Source organism: Phymastichus coffea, unplaced genomic scaffold (genome assembly GCF_024137745.1).
Source record: "Phymastichus coffea isolate CEN01 unplaced genomic scaffold, Cenicafe_Pcof_1.1 PCOF00010, whole genome shotgun sequence".
NCBI lineage: Eukaryota > Metazoa > Arthropoda > Insecta > Hymenoptera > Eulophidae > Phymastichus > Phymastichus coffea.
The window spans coordinates 7,773,485-7,799,587 of NW_026706821.1; the positions used below are offsets into that span (position 1 = coordinate 7,773,485).

General features: G+C 35.6%; 1 protein-coding gene across 1 annotated transcript in view; it reads left to right on the plus strand.

Annotated features, from left to right (window-relative positions):
• The first annotated feature begins 337 nt into the window (after positions 1 to 337).
• Positions 338 to 26,103, plus strand: part of LOC131671652 (sphingomyelin phosphodiesterase) — a 938,839-nt gene continuing 913,073 nt past the window's right edge. The window contains exon 1 of the mRNA XM_058948252.1: positions 338 to 431. The gene's annotated coding sequence lies outside the window, so the exon portion shown is untranslated. The remainder of the gene's footprint in view (positions 432 to 26,103) is intronic.

Sequence of the window (26,103 nt, forward strand, 5' to 3'; positions counted from 1 at the left end):
AATAAAGATTTACTAGGAAACAACAGTAATGAATTTTTCATGTAACAAAATTAATCAATCTTCTCCACTTAACTCTCAGTACAGATTTTGTCAAAATATAAACTATTGCTGTGTTAGAAGTCCTAAAGACATGAAGTGAACTCACGACACGTCATGTAGTGTTCATCATGCAACCGTAATCCATGCTCCGTTCATTAAAAAAAAAAAGTCAAAGAAAAAACGATCAAGTTTCTATCGCTGTGAAGAATAGAAAAATAGTTATAATACACCATACTCGTCGCATACACATGCATACAGCTGCTAATACAAAATTCTATAACACTCACTTATCCACCCACACACACACACACGTGCGCGCGTGCGCATACACACACACAGAAACACATTTCTTGTGGACAATACATTTCGATTAAAAAATCCATTGCATACAAGTAAGTTACTAAAAAACATCTTCTTTTATAGTTCGAAATAACAAATAACTTTTCTTAATTGATTGTTAATGGTAATTTACAATATTTTTTGAATAAAACATATTCCAATGTCCATAATTTTCTATTAAAAATCAACCACATCTAATTTCAATGTACCTGCTTCAAACGAATAATGTGGTAAGTGATATAAAAGATCACATTAATCAGCACTAGAATTTATTTTATTATTATGATAGATTATTATTAAAATCACAGTAGCTCTGTAGAGCAACTGTCATAGATTTGAGCTTGAAGCATATGAACGTCTTTAGAAATGAAATTTTTGTATGCTCCTTAGTCTGACTATGTATGCATACAATTGTATACACATATGTAGTATCCACTAAAGCGTTTAATATTAATGTAATTCTTAAAATAATAATTCTCTGTAACACCTAAATGATTTACTTATGAAAGTGTTTGAGATGACTGTAATATTGATTTGCTTGTAACTGTAGAAAAAATGTGATAATTGATTTTTATTTAAATTTTATTCTCGGTTCTTGCGATATGGATAAATTTAACTTATGTATTGGAATTATTTGATACCATTTAGTCCCATGTAGTAAAATAAATCATTTGCACACATAGATGTGTGTATAAATGTGTGTATACACATTTTCTTATTTCATGCACACGCATATATGCAACCGCGCACACGTAAATGCATACTCTGTACATTGATACTATAGCTTATTTTATTTTACTATTCACCACTTAGATAGAGAAATTAAATGAAGTCTACTTCAATAGTTGGAAAACAAATAAATAATAGATGTATGATTGATTACTATACTAGTTATACATAACAGCAATTATTTTCTAGATTCATTGTATTTATGGCGGAGTGCTTTCTTGAACAACAAAAAGAATCGTGATTTTTCCTTAATTTGTATTCTATAAATTTTAGTAAGCTAGATATTTGACCTTAGCAATAGTTCAATGAAACTTATAATATAGTTTTCAAATGAAAAAACTTAATTCAGGTAAGTATAGATGACGTTTCGTGTAAATGCATGTATACATCATTTTCCTTAACAAAAGAAAAAATCATGTTAATGTTTGCAGATTGATGAGATCTTCTTGAATAAAAATACATTCAATTATGAAGAATATTATTTAATGCCGCTTTAATTCAAAAATAAATATTTTAGATAGTCATCGCTGTTTATAATAAAAGTATTCCTATTATTCTAAAGATGTAACTAATTTAAATATTTAAAAAAATTTTAATGTAAAAGGAGATAAAGATTTTACTAAAACACCTATTACTTAGAAAATATTCATTTACATATCATCAGAATAATCATTACGTGTATTAAGAGTATTAGCAATAAGATAAGTGGAAAATTGTAAACATGCTAAAGAATTTTACGAACAGAGTAAAACATTGAAAATTATACATAAAAAAGCACTTTTATAAGCTTTTCCTTATTTTTCAACTATATTCAAGAAACATAATTAAAAATTCTTCAATGCAAAGCTTCCTTTTCAAGAAAGCAAAATTAATATAGTGTTGTAAGTTCTCTATGTTGCTACAAATGTGGGTCAATAAGACCTTAGAAAATCCAAGATATGGCGCGCAAAGCATAATAACTTAAGGAGGTTCAGGAGTGTCATGAAAATGCACAGATTTTCATGAAATTGAAAACTATGGTAGAGTATGACGTAACATTGATGTCTGATTTTTTTCAAAATTTTTGACCGCGTAGTTTTGGAGAAATTAATGCGTATAATTAGCATTGTTTTAAATAGACTTCTCGTGTAAATGAGTAAATTGACTTTATCTTATGGGAATAACTGGATGAAAAAAGCACAGATTTTTAATTTGTAAAGACGGTTTGAAAGAGAATTAATCGATGATTGTTTTTATGTGTTTAAACTCATGGCTAACCGTGATTCCGATTAAATAATAGTAATTTTAGTATAAAAATTTTCTAGTTTAATCCAAGCTCATGGTGCTAACTAATGAAGTGCGGCAACATCGCAAACACTATATCGATATATTTACCGTAGCCGGTATTGCAGAGCAGATACGATTATATTTATTATGAATTGAAATTGAATTAATTTTCAAATGATTTAGACGAAACTTATTCAACATTATGATTTTTTTTATTAATTTAAGTTGAATTGAAAATACATTAATGGAATAAATATTTTATTAAAAACGCTTTATTGTCGTTTCAAATAACCAATAAATAATGTACATTAATCTTTGGCATGCAAATAATTTAAATAAATACTGTGAATTCGACGTATAAATTGTAATCAAACTTGAGTTTTTAAAAAATTCAAAATATTCTGAAGTATTTTTTTAGATTTTATGACAGTTTGCTTTCCGTTGTTGATACTTAATATCTCCTTCCAGGAGATTCGTTGATGACAACTTAAGAAAAATAAATTTCGAAGTATGCTATGTTGCCAGATCGTTACCTCTAATTCATACTTTCATAATTCAAATAAAAACATAAAAATTGACGACTAACGCATATTAGAAGTAGATACTTGTGATGAATGTTCAATTCTCATCATTTTTACCAGTTCATACTCATCTAAGTACAATAATACAGAACATTGAATTCATTTATCTACAGTTTGCGCCACTGATTTCATCCTATGTTAAAGCATAGGCACTTTCCCCTTACCCCAACCCCCCTGGTGACTGTCGCGAACCTCCTTAAGTTGGTATCGTAAGCGTCACTTCTAAATAGAGTGCTGCTAAAGTTTCATCCAGATCCATCAAGTGGTTCCGTTTTCTCTGTCAATCAAAGTGAACAACATTTGCTTATTGCTAACAACGGAAAAAAATAAGTTCCAAGCGGTGATAAAACATTTTTATTTAAAAGACCTTACACCAAAAAAATCAAAGCTGAGATAGATCCAATTTATGGTGTATCTGCCCCTGTATTTTGCAATTGTTTACAATTAGATAAATCAATTTATACCTGGCCGTACATCGACTGAAGATGAACATTATTCAGGCCGTCCTGCAGATGTGAGTAGCCCGGAAATAATCGCTATAAAATCCATGACATGGTGTTATAAGTGACTGCAGAATACAATTGCGCAAAATAGCTTAGGTCACAGATGTTTCAAAAAGTACAGTAATTTCGATTTTGCATGAGAAATGGGACACTAGAAAAATTTCAGCAAGCTGGGTACCGCGTTTGCTTTTAGTCAAGAACAGACGCAGTCGTACGGTGGCCGCTACAGCCCTCATGGCGCGCATCCACCGTAATACCGACTTACTGCGTCTTCTGTTAAAAATATTCTGTTGATTGTTATTATTATATATTTATATAATTTTTGTATTATATATATTTATTTATACAATATACATGTTTTGTATAAATACAAAAATATTTATGCAATTTTCTCCGGAGCAAAATCCATACAATCTCGAACGTTTTAAACCATTTTTGCAGCAGCTGCATGAAGTTGTAGGGTATTTTAATATAATATAATATCGAAAGAGTAGAGTATAAAAGTTACACAAAACGAAAATGAAATAAATGATACACGTGAATCTGCGCTTAAAAGAAGTAGATGCATAATTTTTTAATTAATAATAATAATTATGTGTTTATAATGTGTAATATTATAAAAAATAGTTTGATGACTCATATTTTTCAATATTATCACCATTTAACCATGCAAATTGTAACTAGCCATGTAAGTACAGCAAATAATAAATTAAACTTAATAAATACATAGATAATAAGGATGTTATTGTTAACAGTTTTCAAACTTACCCCAGATTAAAATAAAATGTTGAAATTGATGCATTATTCAGATTTTTCGAGCGCAAAAAGATGGGCGGGTTGAGTTTCCCCACCACCGCGTCCGACTTTTAACTTTTGCAGCACTATATTTCAAACCTTATTATAAATATTAAAGGGGTAAAATTTTTGAAATGTAACAAAGATAAAAAAAGTATAATTCATTAAGTATCGAATGCCACTATATTTACTTTTTCATCTCTATTTTTACGAGAGATGCGATTGAAATAAAAAAAGCCTACTATACTACTAATCTAAACTCGACTCCTATTAATCGAAAATAAAATTTTTTTTATTATTCGTCGTGAATCCAGCTATAAAAATTGTCAAATGGAAAATTTTTGCAATGTATAGGGAAGTGTCGAATAAGACACTACGCTCCTCTGCAAACTAAATGTAAATGTAAGCAAGTAGAAACCTAACTACCTATGTATCGACATCTTGTATCAGAGTCATGGTACCTTCCTTTTTTTTCTCTAATGTATTTTCTAAATGTCTTTCCGTGCTCAGACAAATCCTCCCAAATAGTAATTAACGATACAAGGGCGATAAGTGACACTTAGCTGGCGCTCGGGCCCAAACTCGCCGGGCCATTAAGTGTCACTTAGCGGCCGAGTATCGTTCACTATTTTATAGCCCCGAGGGACATAAATCCGCCATCCATGTGGGGTGCAGGGGTGCGGTGGGGCGCAGGAGGGGGGGGGGGCGCAGCCCCCCCGAGTCAAAAATAAAATTAAAAGAAAAATCATGAAAAAACGTGGTTGCGGTTAGATCCATGAAAACACGCTCTCCTGGCGCCATCTGTGTTCATGTTTATATAGATACATATACATGACTTATATCTTCACTCTTCCAAGCAGTAGTTTCAAGTTCTTCGCTCTTCAATTTTTAATAATATCAAATTTTTTTCTTTTAACTTGTACTGTGTAATTCACAAATAGTAATATTTTAAAGTAGTTTTGTGATTTCAATAAGATTTTTAAAAACTTGTAGATGTCTTTATGAAATAGCATATATAAAGATTTGATATATCTATATTGTTTTTAGATAAAAGTTTTATATTTTTGTATAAGTTTTGTAAGTTTTATAGTTTTATATCTTTGCATGTTAAAGGCATGTTTAATAAAAGTAAATTTTGAAAGATAAGCTTTATTTTCTAATATCACAAAATGAAAACTTTAATGCAATAGGTTTTTGAGATTGTAAATTTATTATTTCAAATTATTTCAAACTAAAAAATTTTTTTTTATTTGTTTAATAATTATAAATATTTCAATATTATTAAAAATTAGAATTATACTACACTGCTGTTATTTAAATTCAAAATTTGTTATTACCTTGAAATGAATGAATTTTGCTTGAAAAATTTTATTAGTCAATATAACATACATAAGCTGTTATAAACTAACCTAAAACTATCGATACGGTTGCGCGTTCGTGATTAAAAAAAAGACCGTCATTCTATCGGGCCGTAAGTGTAAGACCGTCAGTGTACCGGGCCCTTATGTTGTACTTATCGCCCGAAAAAGTGGGCCATAGGTGCGGATTTATGGCCCGCAGGGCTATAATGGTTATTTCTTCGCACTAAATCATACTATGTAAACAATATATTTTCTAATAGTAATCTCTTTCCTAATGTATTTTCTAACAAATGTTCCTAATGCTTATAAAGGGTATAAATATAAAAAACCATCGCAGAGCGACAGTTCAATCTAAAACCAACTTTGTTCTGTACGGATACCTGTCATGGCTCTGTCTTATACTTAATAAAGATATTCAACATTTAACTTATTTATTTCGACGATTCATTTCGACTCCTGACTTCTAACAAATATCCTCGCGTATATTTTTAACTCGATCATCGTTACCTTCGCGAGTAATTATTTGTGAAAAAGTGTACATCTAGTTTAATAGATGACAGTTTTATGCAGTTTAAAGTGGTATCCAAAAAAAGTAAAAAGAGATTGATAGTAATAAAATCGGACCATTTAGTCACAAAGCAATAAGAAACTCCGGATTGATACTCATTCTTCAGAAAAGAGGACAGTCCGTATGCACATTCTTGGCTGATAACGATAAAATTCTTGTAGCAGTTCCCATAAAAGCAGCCAACTTTGATAACCAGCCAACACACACATATAGCGATTGATCAAGGAGTTTTCGTAGTTCTTAGAGATGAAATTTAATCTCAGTTCTCATCGTGCACACGAAGTTTTCATGTACTTCTGTTTTCACGGCCCAATAGGGAAGTCTAAAGGACTAAAGGTACAACAGATAAGCAAAGTTTTTATACATTATATCGTGTAATATTGTAAGCCGTAACTGTTTGATTAAGACATTTAAATTCTTTCTTAGGACCTTCAATAATGGACACCTACAATAAACTCACGAAGAAAATACGCTCACAAGAAGATTTTACGCCTGAATCAGCAAAAGAAGAATGATTAAGAAAGGAACTTTTAGCGCATCGCGAAATAAATGAACAACAGCAATCACAGATAAACGACCTCACAGAACAAATAAAAAAACTTATGGAAGGAATACACATAGGCGAAAGCATACATTCAGCGTCACACAGACGAGAGCACACTCGGCATCGGCACTACCAATACCTCCAAATGATTCCACGCGACTACATGTTTACACAGGTATGCTGACACCGGTTCACAGTGAACATTGTAAACGATTCTTATCAAGTACTTTTCAGATGTAATCTAATTGTTATCATGTCATTTAAAAAAATTATTAAATTTCCGTCTTGGTCAACGATGCGTAATTGCAAATTATCTATACATTTTACAGTAACTGGAAGATAAATCACATTTAGGGGAACTTCGTCAATTTTATATCCAGGTGGTGATGCAGGAAAAATTTCATGAATATCGTGAACCTTACTCCCATTCATATATACAACTGAAGTAATGTTACACTCAATTCTCATAGCATTTACTTTGAAAATATTTACTGGAAGATTCGAATGGTGAGAGTTGATTTTTTCTAGTTTACGTGGTGTAAATTACAGTACTCGACCGATGGAATCTTATGGATGGAAATCGATATCTTGCGAACTTTTAATTACATAGTGTAAAGTATTATTGTTTGGATTACGTTGATTACATTTGTTAAATCACTATTTTTCAAGTTCGTCTATCACCGAATATGCACACTGTAGAAAAAAATCTCTTGAAAAAAAAAATGTTTACTTTTTTAAGAAAAATAAGTATCTACTATTAAAATTAGATTAGCTCGACAAAAAATGATTTTTTGCACTCATTTTAAAGAGGAGCAGATACGTATCCATTCAGCACGCAACTATTAGTAATATTTGCTATCGTTATCTGACAAAAAATGTTGTACTTTATTATCTCTGCCATTATGCTGCAAACTTTTACTATACTTTTATAGTAATTGGAATATATAACAATTTTTGTTTTTCAACCAAACAAAGAAGTAAAGACATGCAACTATTAAACTGTACTTTTAACGTCTACAGCGCACAACGTGCTTGTGCCTCACTGCCTTCACTTTGATAAGCCGTGCCGAATACGATCGCATGGTGCAGAATTAGCGACATCTTTTTAGTCGTGTAGAAACATGTCAATCAAGGAAAGAAAACACATTGACAGTGATGAAAATCCGATGAGGCTATAAAAAATTTCATTTTTATGAAGTCATATCGCATCTATAATGTTTATACAACTATGTTCAGGATGCTGGGCTCTGCCGACTATGAATTTTGGGCATAGTTTTAGAAACTATGCCCAAAATTTATATAGATACGATATAGATGCGATACGACTTCATGAAAATGAAATTTTTTGTAGCCTTATCGGATTAACCCATTAACGTCCAAAATGTCAAAATTTCTTGCACGTTTTCAAAGTGATTTTTTCCTATGTAATTGGAGTTGAAAAAATTCTTGAACCACATATTCTGATGTAAAATTGCATGCTCTTTCAGAATCCGTCGCCAGAATCATGATAAAACTCACAGGAAAAGAGATATGCTCGATTGAAACATAAAAAACACCTAAATTTTCGAAAAAAAAAATTTTTAGGATTTTTTTTCGAAATGTTACGGTGAAGATATCACCTTGCGACCGTGATCAAAGATGATCATGGGATTTGAAGTTTAACAGGGAATTTTTTTGTTTACCTTGAACCATCGCTTCTTTACAAAATGGCGGAAAAAACGAATTTTTTTTTTTCAACTTTATCAATTTTTTTCTCGAAATCTATGGACTTTAGAAAAAAATTCATAAGAACAAAAATGTCTTAGAATCACTCGAGAAACATCCTAAAATTTTTTCAGAATTTTTTGAGACAATTTTTGATTTTCCGAGAAACTTGGGAAATGGAATTTTCAAAAATGTCTCCAAAAATTCTGAAAAAATTTTAGGATGTTTCTCGAGTGATTCTAAGACATTTTTGTTCTTATGAATTTTTTTCTAAAGTCCATAGATTTCGAGAAAAAAATTGATAAAGTTGAAAAAATAAAAATTCGTTTCGGCCGCTATGTTCTAAAAACCTATTGGTAAAAAACGATTTCTGTGCAAATTTTAGGAACATTTTTTTACTCTTAGCGTTATCCAGAGACTACGGCGTGGACGTGGTAAAATTCTGTCTCCTTTGGGGTGCTTTTTTCCCGTTAGTTCCCTTGCCTCTCACGTGTCGGGGTGCTTGTTTTCCGTGAGTCCCCTTGCCTCTCACTTATTCATAGTTTTAGCTGTGCTTTTTTAGCCAACATTTATTGCAAATATTTAAATTACATGTTTTGCAGAAAATTTTTGTTCTTATTGGACAGTTTCCATTCGAACAAATCCTCAATTTGTCACTATTAGATCGTTCATGTGCTTTACTTTTGCGACTACTTTTTTGTAAGTAGTATTTGGCAATCGAAATAGTGAACTCTTTTATTCCAACTTTTTTCTTTCCATCGTTAGCAGCATTGAAAATTACAAGAGAATTAGTAATAGACGCCTGTATAAGTCTCATAAAAACTACCCATGTCCATTTTTTTGATCGTATACTTGGGAGTATGTCATTGCAATGTCCGTCATGCAGGTCAACACCTCCCATGAATTTGTTATATAGGTGAAAAGCTTGCGGAAAAGGTATTTCAATTTTAGATTTAGCCTCTGCGCTGTATCTTTTTGAAATAGATAGAGGATTGACACCTGCTGCAGTTGAAGCTATTGAGACGGGCTTCGAATCCATGATAGTAATGAAATTTATGCCACTGTTTACGTCGTGCTTCACCACATATGTCCCTCTTGGAGCTTTCTTATCAAGCACATTTTTTTCTTTGACTCGATTATCTCTGATAGTACCAGTGCATTTCAAACGCAATTTCTTCAAATGTAATACCAAATCCATATTCGTGAAGAAGTTGTCAAAGTACAGATGAAATTGAGAAATTTTGTTATAACTTATTATTTGAAAAAATGGTTGTAATAAATATAATACTACTCGTGAACCTAAAGCACATTTAGATAACTTATCTCCAATTTGAGAATTCTTGCCGCAATAAAGATCCAAATTCAGTAGATAGCCGTCCGAAGTACACAAGCCCCAAAATTTCAAACCAAATCTTATCGGTTTTCCTCGAATAAATTGTTTCAAAACAGTTTTTGAATAGGATTTGGCCATCATCTCATCAACGGATAGAGCAGTTCTCCATATTCCGAATTTCATGATGTTATTTTGAAAAAGTTTCAGTAGAGAACGAACGCGCCATCCTCGATCATTTGAATCTTTGTCTTTGTTTTTTGAAAACTTCAATTTAGATTTTGTGATTTCAAATTGTTGGCGAGACATTGCAGAAGAAACTACTTCATTAGATAAATACGGATCAGATGATCAGTAATCTCTCTGTGATTTTCTGGGATTGAATGTAGAAAAAATAACTATTCCAATAAAAGTATCAAGATCTTTCAATTTCAGATCATAACCATTGTCTTTACACGCATCAATAATATATTTATTCATTTCAATAGAAAAAAAGGTTTCAAACAATTGAAAAGGTTCGCTCCTACGTATTTTCTTTTTTTGCGATTCGGACAATAATACTTTATCTTCACAAGAATCAGGGTGTAACTTTTCACCCTCAATCCAAGTGAATTCATGACCTTTTTCAAGTATATCTTGTTTTTCAGAATAATTTGCACGAGCTTTATTGTAAGTGATATTGGGTATTTCATGTTCGCAATCTGAATCAAAATCGGAACCAGAATCATCGGAACCTGAATAGTCAGGATCCGGAATAAATACGTTGCGTTCTGAATCACTATCTGAAGAATCTGATTCATATTCAGAAGATCTTACACGTTTCCGCGACATAATGTATGAAATTAATGATTTCGTTTATTTATCACTCATCCGTATGTACAAAAACACGAAAGAAGAGAACAAAAAAAGACGAATATTCATGAATACATGAGACCAAAAATTACGCTTATCTACCGAAATGAAATGGAAATAAAGGATGAAATTTTTGTCGGAATCTATAAGTCTTTGAAAAAAGAATGAAAATAAGTTAGAATCAATCGAGCAATATTAAAATTTTTTCCGAGTTTTCGTAGACAGAACGTTTTTTCACCAATAGGTTTTTAGAACATAGCGGCCGAAACGAATTTTTATTTTTTCAACTTTATCAATTTTTTTCTCGAAATCTATGGACTTTAGAAAAAAATTTATAAGAACAAAAATGTCTTAGAATCACTCGAGAAACATCCTAAAATTTTTTCAGAATTTTTGGAGACATTTTTGAAAATTCCATTTCCCAAGTTTCCCGGAAAATCAAAAATTGTCTCAAAAAATTCTGAAAAAATTTGAGAATGTTCCTCGAGCGATTCTAAGGCATTTTTGTTTTTATGAATTTTTTTCTAAAGACCATAGATTTTGAGAAAAAAGTAGATGAAGATTGAAAAAAAAAATTCGTTTTTTCCGCCATTTTGTAAAGAAGCGATGGTTCAAGGTAAACAAAAAAATTCCCTGTTAAACTTCAAATCCCATGATCACCTTTGATCACGGTCGCAAGGTGATATCTTCACCGTAACACTTCGAAAAAAAATCCTAAAAATTTTTTTTTTCGAAAATTTAGGTGTTTTTCATGTTTCAATCGAGCATATCTCTTTTCCTGTGAGTTTTATCATGATTCTAGCAACGGATTCTGAAAGAGCATGCAATTTTACATCAGAATATGTGGTTCAAGAATTTTTTCAACGCCAATTACATAGAAAAAAATCACTTTGAAAACGTGCAAGAAATTTTGACATTTTGGACGTTAATGGGTTAACACTTCGTAACATTGATACAAAAGTTCAATTCGTTACAGTAAAAAAAATTAAAGATTAGTATCAGAGCTAGTGAAAGATATGGAAATTATTTTCAGTACTTCAATTTTTATTTTAATTAATTCAAAAATGAGTAATATATATCAATAAATTTTGTATGCTTGAAAATATGTTAGTGAGTTAGATTCATACCCTTAGAGGCTTACATGTTGTCAAATTAAAAACAAATCTATTCCTTTGCCTACTTCTACAGATCGTTTTTTTCGCGGAGAAATTTAATAAAAAATAATTTTTATATTTATGTGAATGTATAATCGTAAACTTTTATATGGTTAATTATTATTGATATAATACTATATGTATTTATGTATATAATCTTACACCTTTTTGAGTGGAAATATTATTCAAATGTTGTTCGTAATTCATATTTATATTATAAATTTATTTTTCAATATGAAATTGTGATGTAATTGTGACAATTAGAATAATAATTTATCAGTATTAAAATTTTATAAAATACTCATTTAATACATGATTTTTTATAAGAGTACAAATTTAATATACGTACAATACATAACTGTTATTGATTTGAATACAACCATTTTTTTTACTGCTAATATAATAAAAAATTTTTGATTGTCAGTAGCAGAATATAGATGATTCTATATCATACATGGTATGTCAAGATGTTGCAACGATTACCGAAAATCGTTCGACTCGCGCAAGGTTAATGAGCGGCTGAACGAGAGAAGCCGCGATCGGTTCGCGAGAGAGAGAGGGCGCGTAGGGGCAATGACCGGGAGGGGAGCGTTCAACAGGCAGTATGACTGTGTCACTCAGTCGGCCTGCATCATAGCTAACCCCTTTTTCGAGCCGTTGTCGCGTTTTCCGTTGGTGGTGCGAGGTCAGAGGTGCGAACTTTGGTGCGGTGTGCTGGCAGCAGCAATAGCAGCAGCAGCAATAGCAGCAGCAATAGCAGCAGCAGCAATAGCAGCAACAACAGTAGCAGCGACAGCAACAACAGCAACAGTAATCGCGTCGGTGCGGCGAGCAGCGAAGCAGCTTTTCAGCGGCTTGTTGATCGGATACGGTTGGCCACCGTATCCTCTACTATCTCGCGGTAGGTACACCTTCTCATTATTGTTAATAGCGTGCGATCCCGCGCAGCGTGCGCGAAGAGATCAATTGTTGCGTGCGAGCGGTTAGTTCGCGGTGATCGCGGTTTTCCCTCTCTCTCTCATACAGCGTATATTGTCATTCGCGCTAGCGTGCGCAAGACTCTCGGCAAATTCCCCGTGTACTCGAATTGCATGAATAAAGTGAACGTTAGTCTTTACTTAATCTAGTCATCGTTATTTTGTCTTTCCTTTGCCTGGAGGTCGCGTCTGTTTACATTCGATTCGAATTAGCCGGTAGTGTAGCACGGATCACGCGGATACCGGTAGGCGGGAATCGTCAACGTAGTTTCCAGCAGCGGCCGCGCGAGCGCCACTAAGCAAGGGCGACAGCGCCGCCAAGCGGCGAGTTGGGGGAACCCAACTCGGAGTAGCGAAGAGACTCTGCGCAGGCGCACTCCAAGACAAGGTAGGTTGATGTGCTTCGAGCACATAGATAACTAGGCGTCGTTTAGTCATTATATAGGTACGTTCAAGAGATATTGTAGACTAAACGACAGCCTGTTACAATGTATATATATGAGTCATTCTTTCTCAACGACGGACCCTCTACAAACCAAAAATCATTTTGTTTATCAAATTTCTATAGGTAGTCAATCAAAAGGTCTTGAAATCTACGTTTGAAATTCGAGTGGCCTTTTCGTCGGAACTTCATATCTGATCAAATATGGTCAAATAAAACCGCATGACTCTACTTTTTTGTTTATTAAATTGATAATAAAATCAGCATCATGAAAGAGATTAAGATCTAAAACGTTTTAAATGAAACCTTTAAATGAAAGGTTTTGAGCTCTACTTTCATAAACTATATCGTTAAAACCATATCGTATAACATTTTTCCGTTCGGGGTAAAATCCAATATGGCGCCCAAAACCACGTTAGACATAGAGATTCTTGAAAAAACAACCATTTCTCATCGAATTTGGTATATGGGGGCTTTTCTTATCACTGATTATGAATTCAATGATTTATTTGCTGAATCCAAGATGGTGGATCCAATATGGCGCATTTTTCACCAATTCCATTATACAGGGTTTTTTTCGGATCACTGAGTAACAAACAGGCTTCGATTTGCATTCCAACTTAGTAGATCCAAAATGGGCTTTTATTTATTTTTTTTTATTTTAATTTTGTATGTTTTTATGTGTTTTTTGTTTTTTTAATTTTTTAAATTTATTTACTGGAATCGAAGATTTGACATAGATATAATTAATACTGAGACTCAGTGAATTTGCTATCGTATCAGTTGAATAACTTTTAATCATTAATGATTCATTCTTAACAAAGAAGGCATGATTTTTGATGATTACCGGTACGGCTTAGACATTGCTAAATTTCGTATTTAAAAACCTGATTTTTTTTTGATATTCTTACCTACTGTAATAAAAAATTTTTATGGTGTTTGTAAACCTCCATTTCGACCATTCGAAAAGTCTTTGAGCGCTTAATATTGCTTCTTTGGGCTTATATAATAGACTTATTTAACAACTTCTCTTTTGAATGAAGTTCTTCATGCATTTGCATCTGAAGGACCTTTAGCATGCACTGTTGGATGACAATGCCTTCTGCCTTAAAATTAAAATCTCTTTCGTTATTGTCAAGATTCACTATTTGATATTTATTTTTTAAATATTGTTTAGCACCATCATTAAAGTAAATTAGTTTTTTTGGTTTATGAATCTATTTAAGGTAGGGAACCAATAATTTTTTGATAGTGTTAACAGCAGATGTGTCACGCTTTTCAAACTTGGAAAGAAATATCAAATTTTCGTGTTGAAGCTAAGAATTTTCCACATAATAATAAACTGTTGGAAATGCGATAGCCTGGTCATTGTTAAAATCAAGTGCTTGTGCAGCATTCTGTGCCACAAATTTATAATTTTCCGAAAAATCTAAAACAAGTAATAACTCTCCAAGTTTCAAATTGTTTTCCTTCGACTAATAAAATTCCGCTTGTTTTTTGGTAATAAACGAATGAGTTTTTAAAGTAATCAGTTTTTCTATTAAAAGTTCCACAAAATTGTCTAAAGAAAGAATTTGAGTTAATAATGTACATCTATCGGTTGCTGTCTATGATGATAATTCCACCTCGAAAATATTTCTTTCACTCAATAACTTCCAAATAATTGGTTAATTTTTATACATTTTTGCATTTTTAGCAATCATTGAAAGAACATTTTTCATCAGAACTTTGAAAAGTCATTTTTTTTAAACAATCTTTATAATCCGATAATCGAGTTTTGAATCAGCTGTTAATTTTTTTAGGTAAATGGAATTAATCATTAATTTACAATTTCCATGTATCGTGCATACACAAACGGTGTGAGTACCGCTGTGACCGGCTAGAATGCAGTTTTTGAGACGCTATTGAGGAAACTTGCTAAAACTCACCGGTGAATCTTTATGTTCTTCTTTATAAGTTGAATAAAGGTCTAACGTCTAATAAAAGACGGTGTTTTTGTTCATGAGTGCGACCATTGACATTTTTAACAGATACAAAGTCTTTCATTCCGAACATAACTCAACTATTAGAGGTATAAGTATAATTTTTTATGTAACTTCTGAATGCAAACAATGATCTTTCTCTCTAAAAGTTTCAGCTAAAACTCCACCTGAATATTTTAAATCTTTTGATTTTTTCGTGAAATTCTAACTGCAATTAAAATATGAAGGGGCGATTTTATTTGTGCTCCAACTATGTGGAGCTACAGTGGAATACGTAATTTCAAGGGGTCATGAACTTATAGTGAACTGAATTTATCTTTCAAACCCTATAACATACTTTCAAGTTATACTTCTTATTCTGAAGGCATGAGCGATACAGTTATTCCTGAAAAAGGAAAAGAATTATTACTATTTATATTATCTCCATCACTTTTGTTGAAAGAACAATGTGACGCATTATCATTCGATGAAGTAGAATTAGTATTATTTTTATTAGGGATATTTTTTCTGCATATACCACAAATTGTTGTAGATTCTGCAAGCAAAGGACCGTATTATATTAGCCGACACGTTGCACATGCGTCGCAGAATCAAATCTCACTCGCTTTTACAAAGGCCACAGAAAAAACCAAGGAATCAGACGGCGCGGACAAAGCGTACTTCACTCACTTGCTGTCGCAGTCTACTGCCGGGCACAGAGCGCCTCCCACCAAAAACCCTTGAGTAGCGGGCAATCGGCGGCATCTCACGCGTGCCAACCCTACCGGCGTCCAAATCATATTCTTTGTTCTCTGTCTCTCTGTCCCCGGGAAGGGAGAGACGTTGACGGAGCCAACGGCTTAAGCCGTGGCTCTCATCACAATCTCTAAACAAGATGGTTTAAATAATAATTTCGTATTTTTAATTTTATAAGCTAGACCGAAGCCTCTAGCAAGTGAGCTACAGCTACTTATAGTTCTTGGTATCTCTTATTGGGTATATTAGATACAAGCAACTAAGAAGCGACTGGACTACAGTGTCCCGCCGCTATTTATCGGACATAGGACTTTATCCGTATGTGTGCACGTGTTTTAAGATCACGCGTTATCGTGTGTGTGTGTGTGTGGGCAACACATTAATACTTACTGCAAACACGAATGCCTGTGCTTGTCCAAGAGATACACAATCGCCATACTTGCCTGTCTTGATGGGTGCATTTTTATATATTATGAATTAATTTATTATTAATTTATTATTATTAATTTATTATCATTTTTTTTACAAGAAGTTGCGGAATTCTTTTTGCGGATTCCCCTTAGTCTTGATATCTAAGGAGGTATGTGGGACTCCCCAAAAAAAGACAGGCCTACCCACTAAACCGCCATCTCCTTGTTGTCCTTCCCCTAGCCAGGGGCTATGTTGATATTACTTCTGACTGGGGGGTTCTGTCTGTGTTCGTTCGTTCGTATCGTTTCACCGTGCGTCGTTACGTCGCGTCAATCCGTCTGCTCAGTCATCCTTCAGACAGTCGTCCGCGATCTTACGTCTTAGTATGGTTTCCGTATAGGTAGCGACTAAACGCCACCATTCGGGTTTATGCAGCATCACCTCTATAATGTCAGGGGTGATGTTTCCAACTGTTGTCTCTAGTTCTCGTCTGAGTCTTGTCCAGCGGTCGCACCCGACAAACATGTGTTCCGCGTCGTCTCGTTCGTGTCCACAATACTTGCAGTCGGGTGTTCGTACTCTGTTCATATTGTGGAGGTACCGTCGAAAGTACCCGTGGCCCGTCAAGAGCTGGGTGACGTGAAAATTCACATCACCAAAATTCCTTCCGAGCCACGGTCTCACGTCCCGTATCAGTCGTCTCGTCCATTTGCTACCTCGTTCTTCTGTCCATCGGTCTTGCCACATGTCGATCGTCCTTTCGCGTTCAACGATTGCCGCGTTCTTTCGTCCTATGTCTGCGCTGCTCCCATAGATCCTTTTGCGTTCAGAGGCAAGAAGATCCACGGGTATTATGCTCGCCACCACCAGGACAGCCTGCGCAGAGACTGTTCGGTAGGAGCAAGCGATTCGCAGAGCGCCCTGTCTCTGTACCATCGTCATTGTCTTACAGTACTTCTTTGTCTTCAAGGAATCTGCCCATATTTCCGCGCCGTATAAGAGGATCGAGTGAGCTGTCGCCATTAGCAGTCGCCGCTTTCCTGGTCTCGGTCCCGTCGTGTTTGCCATCAGGCGGCTCAAGGATGCTATCCTCTCTGCCGCTTTTCGGGCTGTCTTCTGTATGTGAGGCCAGAAGGTCATCTTCGTATCGAGGGTTACCCCAAGGTACTTGACTTCCCCCTTGGTCTCCGTTTCGTATGTACCCACTCTCATGGGTAGTATCGTCTGTATGCGTCTTCTCGTGAGAAGCATAAGTTCCGTCTTTTCTGTTGCGAGTTGCAGTCCATGTTCTGTCATCCATCGTCCAACTCGTCTCATGGTCTGGTTCAACGTCAGCTGCGCCAGCTCGGGAGATCTCTCCGTGATCACCGCCGCCACGTCATCAGCGTAGGCGACGAGGGTCACTCCGAGTGGCATCCCAAGCCGAAGCAGACTATCGTATAGACCATTCCAAAAATCGGGTCCCAGTATCGAACCCTGAGCCACCCCAGCGGTGACCTGTCTCGTTACCTGTCCTTCGATCGTCTCGTACGTTATTCGTCTGTTTCTCAGATAATCCTCCACAACCCGAACCAGGTACGGTGGAATCCGTAAGTTGCTTTTCAGCGCCTCCAGGATATCCACCCACCTGGCCGAGTTAAAAGCATTTCTGAAGTCGAGCGTCGCTAGCAGCACAATGGGTCGCGCCGCATGGCAGTGTCTGTCTAGTTCCAAGAAAGAATCAATCACCTTTTGGATCGCTCCAATCGTCGACCGACCCCTCCTGAAGCCGAATTACAAATCTGAGAGACCCCCTCCGGCCTGTATCGCGTCCGTCAATCTCGGTCTGAGTAATTGTTCAAAGAGTTTACCAGTAGTGTCAAGTAAACTCAACGGTCGGTAGGCCAAAGGAGTGCCAGGGTCGCCCTTACCTTTTGGAATAAGAACGAGCCTCGCTTCCTTCCACCGATCGCTGAACGTTCCTGTCGTCAAGCACGTATTGTACAGATCGAGAAGTATCTCCGGCCGTAGACGAGCCACGAGCCGGAGGATCTCGGATGGTACTCCGTCCAGTCCCGGTGCCTTACCCGTCTTCATCGCATTCGTTGTTCTGATGAGCTCCTCAGCGGCAAAAGCGGGGGGCATTTGTGCGTCCACGTCATCCATCACGTTTGTTCTAATCGGGTGCGTCGGAAACAATCCGTCCTGCTGTTTCGGCATCTTTAAGTTCCGGTGAGACTCGGGCCCCTAGTTTCCCGGTCACAATCTTGAAGCCGGTTCCCCAGTCACAAAACTTCAAAAGTCAACTTCAAAAGTCACAAGGGGCTATGTCGGGACTGTATGGAGGTTGTCGAAGCAATGCCATATTTGGTTTGCTCAAAAGCTGCTGCACAAGATTGGATGAATGCGCTGGCGCATTATCGTGATGGAGAAGCCAGTTACCACTTTCCCAAAAGTGCGGCCGTTTTCTTCTTACTGCATCACGCAAACGTTTCAAAATTTCAACGTAGTATTCTTTATTGATTGTCTGATCTGTTAGTGTATATTCGTGATGTACAACACCTTCACAATCGAAAAAAACAATGAACATTGACTTAACATTTCTTCGACTTTGACGTGCTTTTTTTGGTCTTGGCGATTCAGAATGCTTCCACCGTGAAGATTGTTGTTTTGTTTCAAGGTCATAACCATGAAACCCATGATTCATCACCTGTAATAACTTTTCTAAGTACATTATCATCATTATTGACCATTTACAGATTGTCCAGAGCCATTTTTAAGCGAATGTTCTTCTGATGTGCTGTGACCAATTTTGGGATGAATTTCGCACACACGCGTTTTATTCCTAAATTTCCGGTTAAAATTTCTAAAATGATAATTTTTGATATCCTAAGGTCTTCTTCTAGTTCTCGCACTGTTATATGACGATCTTGTTCGATTGCAAGTCGCAGGCGCTCCATATTATCTGCGGTTTTTGTCGTCGAAGGTCAGCCGGAACGAGAATCACTATCGACAGAAGTGCGACCATCCTTGAACCGTTTATACCACTCTTTTATTCGTGTTTTGTTCATACACTCGCTTCCGAAGGCCTTTTGCATCATTTCAATAGTTTCCGAACTTGTTTTTCCGAATTGAAAGCAAAATTTGATGTAAATTCGTTAATTTTGTTTTTCAGTCATTTTTGACAATATCAAAATCCGACGAACGCGAAAAAGGCACTGTAAACAAAGACACGGTGCGCATGAACTGTACGTCCAGCAGGTGTCAGTAAGTAACGAGTAGATTCGTGAGGCTTTACTGTTGACGTTTCTGTCCGGTAGAGGTCGCTCGAACACTATGGCGCGAAGATATAAACGTAGGCCCGATACTTTCCGGACAGACCTCGTACACTTGTCGTTCAAACTCTTAAAAAAGGTACACTGATGAAGTGAAGCGAACTGAGGGATATTTTATTCATATTCACCAAATTGAGCGCGCATCGATCATTGGTCTACTAGTTGATGGTGGGGGTTATGCAAGAGCACTGATTTTGCTGTGTCCATAAATCGAATATAATTAGTAGTGGGAGTAGCTAAGTCTAAGGGGATTTGTGCGCGGGTATATTAATGTGTTCTTAGTCGTGCACTTTGCACGCAGCAGGCAAGACATAAACGTCAGTTCAGCGGCTTTTCACATACAGCAGACCAGTCGTAAAAATCAACGAACAGGTCATGGGTGTAATAGCTGCAACGACTTCAACGGCTGTTTTTTGAGGATTATTTTTCAAAACGATCGCACAGCTATTCCAACGTTCAATTGAAACATAAAACAGCACTTTTCAGTGCTAAATTACGTATGAAAAAATATTTGTTCAATAAATAAACGAATTATATTTGAAAAATTTATTAAATTTTCCATAAAACAGCACTTTGCAGTGCTAAATCAAAAAAATTATTAAAAACTTTGTCTTGTGTTTTTTTCTTTTTTCCCAAACCAATTAGCAGCAAAATCAATAGGTAAGTATAAGGTAGGTATTTTTTAAATTAAGTTATATGCCTTATTTCTTTTTCGTATACAGTTTGTAGCAAAGACAATAGATATTTATAAGGTAGGTATTTTTTAATTACCGTTTCGTTAAAAGTGAGTCTTATTTTTATTAAAAATTCTAATTACATATACATAGCCACAAATTAAATTTTTTGGAACAATCATTACCAATTTTTTATAGATTTAATTATATTACAAAATATAAATATTTATTAGAGATGTTAGATATTAAAAATACAAAACGCGCATAGTGACTAGTACTCTCTGAAAGAATGACTACGGTTCAAGCGGCTTAGCATTGTCGGCCGAACGCATGAGGAGCGCGAGTTCGATTTCCCCCGTAGTATTGATATATATTTTTTATTAATATTATAACTATAATTAATGATAAATATTTTTAAGAATTATTCATTTAAATATAATTAAATATTTGAATACAATTAAATATTTAAATACAATTAAATATCTAAATATCTTTTTTCTGTTAGAGATTTAATCGATAGTTCTTTAAATGGACGAGTATAAGGATATGGCTATCATGAAAGAATAAGTTAATATATTATATAAAAATTTCAATTTGTTTGTTCATATAAAGAGTACAATATGTTGTATGTAGATAGTTTAAAGTTTTTTATATCTTTCTGACTTTGTGTCATCCAATTTTGATGATTATCACGGCAAGTTTTACACGCTGCGGTAGCGATGGTCGAGTTATAAGGTACGTGTGGGTACTTTCAGGAATCTAGGCGTCGAAGTCGGCAGTTATATAATAATACTTTTTATTATAAAGTGACAGAGCTCCGAAGAGATGTCTTTACAAGGCGAGATCGTGTACAGGACTGACTGCGCTTGTCCCTCTCGGGGGCTCACAAACTTAAGATAAGTCCCTACCACTTCCTTCAAGAACAAGTATATCCTGGGAACCGAGAGATTCATATAGCTTAATTGTTTATTTAGGTTTATGTTCTATTTCATTTCTGGTCTATCATGTATTTACCGCGTACAGTTTGTTTGTTTCGGCCTATCTTATGTCTTCTACTTCAGTCGGCCCGCGTGTGCAACGAATACACGTGTATGACATATGTTCTTATAGATACTGGAGATAACTATATTATTTTATTATTAGTTCGCATGACATTTGGTATAGATTTGCTGTTGGTTGAATAATTTTCAGTGTATGATTTCCATTGCAAAGATGGTTTTATTTTCTTAACATTTGCATTGGAACTTTTACTAATGTCGGGAAGACGTATGTAAGGTACACTATTTTTCTGCCCCATTCTGATGAAACAATGATTACAACAAGCAAAGCACGTCTGTAGTGTCATCAAATTCTAATAATGGACTAAAGCGTTTACTAAAAATGTGTTGCCTTATATAGTCAATTATTTTGAATGGATAGAAAATTAGGGAAGTGGGAGAAGGGGAGGGGGCGGGTGGGGGTAATTTTTATCTAGTTCATCTGCTTTTTTCGGTATAAAAATGGACTGTAACTCAGTGACAGTCTCATTTGACTATTCGCATCCAGCGTGTTAATATTAAAAAGAAGTGCTAAGAGCTTTCTGTAACGCGATGTTTTCGTTTGAAAAAGTGATATGCTGCAACGATTATGAGCGAGAAAGTAATGGACTACAGGTAACTATTTTTATTTGAAATTAATTTATATAATTTCTTTTCATCGCATATATTTTTTTCTAGATTTGAACAAACGAGGCTGGATAGCTTCACCGGTAGATGGTCTTGCGAGTATGTACAACCAGCAGATCTAGCCGCAGCTGGCTTTTATTATTCAGAACAGATTGATCGAGTACGCTGCATTGAATGTGGTATAGAAATAAGTAATTGGGAAGAAGATAACAATCCTATGACAGAACATTGACGATAGGGTGTTCTATGTCGTTTTATTCGTAATAAGGCTTGCGGTAATGTACCAATCGGATCGAGCAATGTATCCATACTGCTATAAAGAGGTAGGGATCTTTGTGGAATATATGAGCTCGAGTATCGGTTTGGGGCGTCAGAACAACCAGCGCTCGCAACGAGTAGCATAGCTACAGAAAATGAAAACAGCCCAGCTGCAGCTAGCGCAAGTGCAGCAATAGCCAAGCCAACTGTAGCATCAGTAAATGGAATCACGAAGGTGCTTGATGATTTTAATTTATTAAAAAAAATGACGAATGCAACAGTTAGCATAGCAACTGTTTGTCAACAACTTATATGGGCAAATCCATAAAGTTGTTAACTTTTACGAAGAAAAAATTTTTTTTTTCAAACTGATGGCACACTTTTTTTAGTTGATACTTGACCTTCAAATGGACATAAAATACAAGATTTTGAGGCGTTACCTCGTTTTAAACTAATGTTCAAAATGTTAGAGAGATAAAATAAATAAAAAATAAAAAAATAACATGAGTTTCATTATCTTTTCAAAAATTATAATTGCCTATACTAGTACCACTGCATAATAATTAAAAAATATTGTAAAATATTAAAATTGTAAGTTTTATTACATTATCATTATTATTAGGAAGTAGGATAAATAAATGAGGTCGATCATTTCGATGAAATAAATGAAAGTTATAACCTTTTTCTGAACAAAAAATGAGATTTCATTTTATTGCAATAATAATAATAATAGTCAACAATGAACACTAATACCAAAACAACATAGTAAACATTCGTACAGATATATGTATATACTTGTATATAAATATCTTATGCAACTAATTAACAAAATTATTATCTATTAACACATTTTCTCCGAGGTCTCAAACTAATAATAGTACCTTCATTATTAAAGGTGTAAGATAGATTTTTATCAGTTGATTTTCCTTACTAAATTTTTCATAAAGATCGTCTACAGTATAATTTATGTATCTTATACGTTTCGTTACTTTATTTTTGGTGATAGTGTCTTTAACTCCTGGAGCTAATGACGAATTTTCGTCTTTCTCAAAAAATGCATGTATTATACTGATCTTTTTTAATGATTTGGATTCAGTCTTAGTTCTAGATATACTTGTAACAATGGTATTTGCAGTACCATATATTTTTTTAATATATTTCGAAACCAACATTGGTTGTTTTTTAAATCTTTTATACTTTTCAATTATTTTGTTTGCACAGCATTGTTTGATGATAGACTTTTCTCTTTTGGTTTGTAAGGATTCCATTTTATCTCTCATTTGTTTTTTATACAATTCGTCCCATATTAAATGTTTTGTTACTTCTTTCGCCCCAGATTTTTTTATTTCTTCGACGCGACTAAGAATGGGATCATCGATTTTTTTATTGTTTAAATATACTATATTGTTTACCTATAGTATTTTTTTCTATTTATTGATTGCTTTATCTTTTTCTTGTAACTAAATAACTAACTTTTTGTTTAATCAATTTCTTTTTACTTCTCTTATCTTCATATACCGGATCGTTGTTTTTAATCTCTCAACTACTGACTTACGTTTTTTTGAAGTACTGGGATTTGACAGTGTTTTAGGAGTATCAGTCGGTAGGTCGATTTCATCTGCTAAAATCAATGGGCTAATTTGAGATGTAAATACAATTTGTTGTTCAATTCTTGCAATGCTAAATGTAGATGTATGCAGATCATTCTGAGGCAAAAGGCTCTCGACTTCCATGCCAACCAAATCAACTTCTTTCGCACGATATTGCCTGAGAATTTAAGACAAGATATTTTAAATCACCGATAAACATTTAATACTACAATTTTAAAAGCCAATACAAGTTTTCATTATTATCTGTACTGACAAGGGAAGGCAGGGAGGTGTCCGTCACCGATTTTCTTTAAACTTTGCATACGATTAGAGTATCAAAAAATATTAGACACGAATTTTTTTTAGCAGCCCATACGGTAATTTAGGTGGTAAAAACAGGGTTGCCAATTATAATTATCTACATACGCTTAAAGTGCATAAGTTGGCGAGACGCTAAATTCAAATTATCATATCTCGGTGAAAGAAAAAGATATCTGAACGATTCAAAATTCATTTTGAAGGGAAAGACTCATACTTTAAGATATATTAATTAGTTTGACCGAAAAAAATTAGTAGGTAAACTAGAGGGGCATCAACTCAGAGGGGTACTAGCTCACTGAGTTGAAGCGTGTGAGTTGAGGTGTGTGCATGTTCACCTCACCCCCCCCCCCCTCCCGATCGGCCCGTGCACTGTCGACTCACCTCCCCCCCCCTCCTGCTGAGTTATACCGATGCGTTCTACGCACTCCCCCCTCCCCTACTGAGTTGATCTGATGTGGCGTGCGTTCTTCCCCCTCTCCTACTGATTTGATTCCTATGCGCGCATCACCTCCTCCCCCTCCTCCTACTGAGTTATACCGGTGCATTCTACGCACTCCCCCTCCCCTACTGAGTTGATCTGATGTGGTGTGCGCGTTCTCTGCAGCATTTCCCCCTCTCCCACTGATTTGATTCCTATGCGCGCATCACCTCCTCCCCCTCCTCCTACTGAGTTATACCGGTGCGTTCTACGCACTCCCCCCTCCCCTACTGAGTTGATCTGATGTGGCTTGATCTGATGTGGCGTGCGCGTTCTCTGCAGCACTTCCCCCTCTCCCACTGATTTGATTTCCTATGCACTGCGCGCGCGTTCTGTGTTTCGCGTTTTGATTTTCTTATTGTGTGTGTGTGTGTGTGTGCGCGCGTGTGCGCGCGTGTGTTAAAAATTTTTAGATTTATCTGAAAAAAAACGGACGGATCGGGGGATCGAACGCGCGTCCTCCGGATCCGCAGGCCGATGCTCTACCGCTAGAGCTACAGCCACTGTTACCACGGGCAATACCGTATTGTGTATACTGGCTACACACGCGATTGATATGTGGGGGGGGGGGGCGGCGGCGCCGGCGGCTGCTGCTGCTGCTGGGGAGGGCCCAAGCGCTAATACATACAAATGATAATAAAGTTTAATAAATATACTAATTATAATAAATATTATACATAAATATTTATTATAATTGGTATATAACGAATAATAATTTTTTTATGTTCGATGTGTGCGCGTGGGCGCGCGTGTGTGTGTGTGTGTGTGTGTGTGTGTGTCTGATCGGTGAAATAAAAAAGACATATTATTAATAATTATTTATTATATAAAAAAATACAAGAAAATATTAAAAAATGTACAAAAAAATACAAAAAAAATATAAAAAATGTACAAAAATTTATAAAAAAAACCGACGCTTAGTTATCGTCACCATCATCATCGTCGTCGTCGTCGTCTTCGTCGTCTTCGTCGTCGTCGTGATCAGCGGGAAATAACTTGGCAACTTTATAGCGCGGGGCGCCGTCGACCGTTTCGTCCATGACGCACAGGGGCTTTTTCCCCGTGATGTGGAGATCCTGCATGAGCGCCGTTACAGGCGATCTCGCAGGTCTACTCAAGGGACCTGGCGACGGCGATCTAGAAGGCTGGCGCACAGCGGGGGAACCTTCGGGACTGCACGACCTCGATGTAAATAATCTGCGCACCATGTGTCTGACCGGCCCATTTCGATCTACGTGCCGCCTGCTGCCGCGCTGCGGTGGTGATTCCACCCACTGCGGCTGCCGACTGCAGCGACCAGCGGCGCAGTATACGCACTCCCAGCCCTCGCATACTGGCATGTTGTTGTTGTTGTCGTCGACCTGCAACTAAAAAATGAAAAAAACTTTGAACATACTACCGCCGATTAGAAAAAAAAGAAAAGAGAAAAAAATCATACCTGTTCTCGTTGGCGGCAGGGCGTCTCTTGTATCTCTGGTGAAACTAAGTTCACC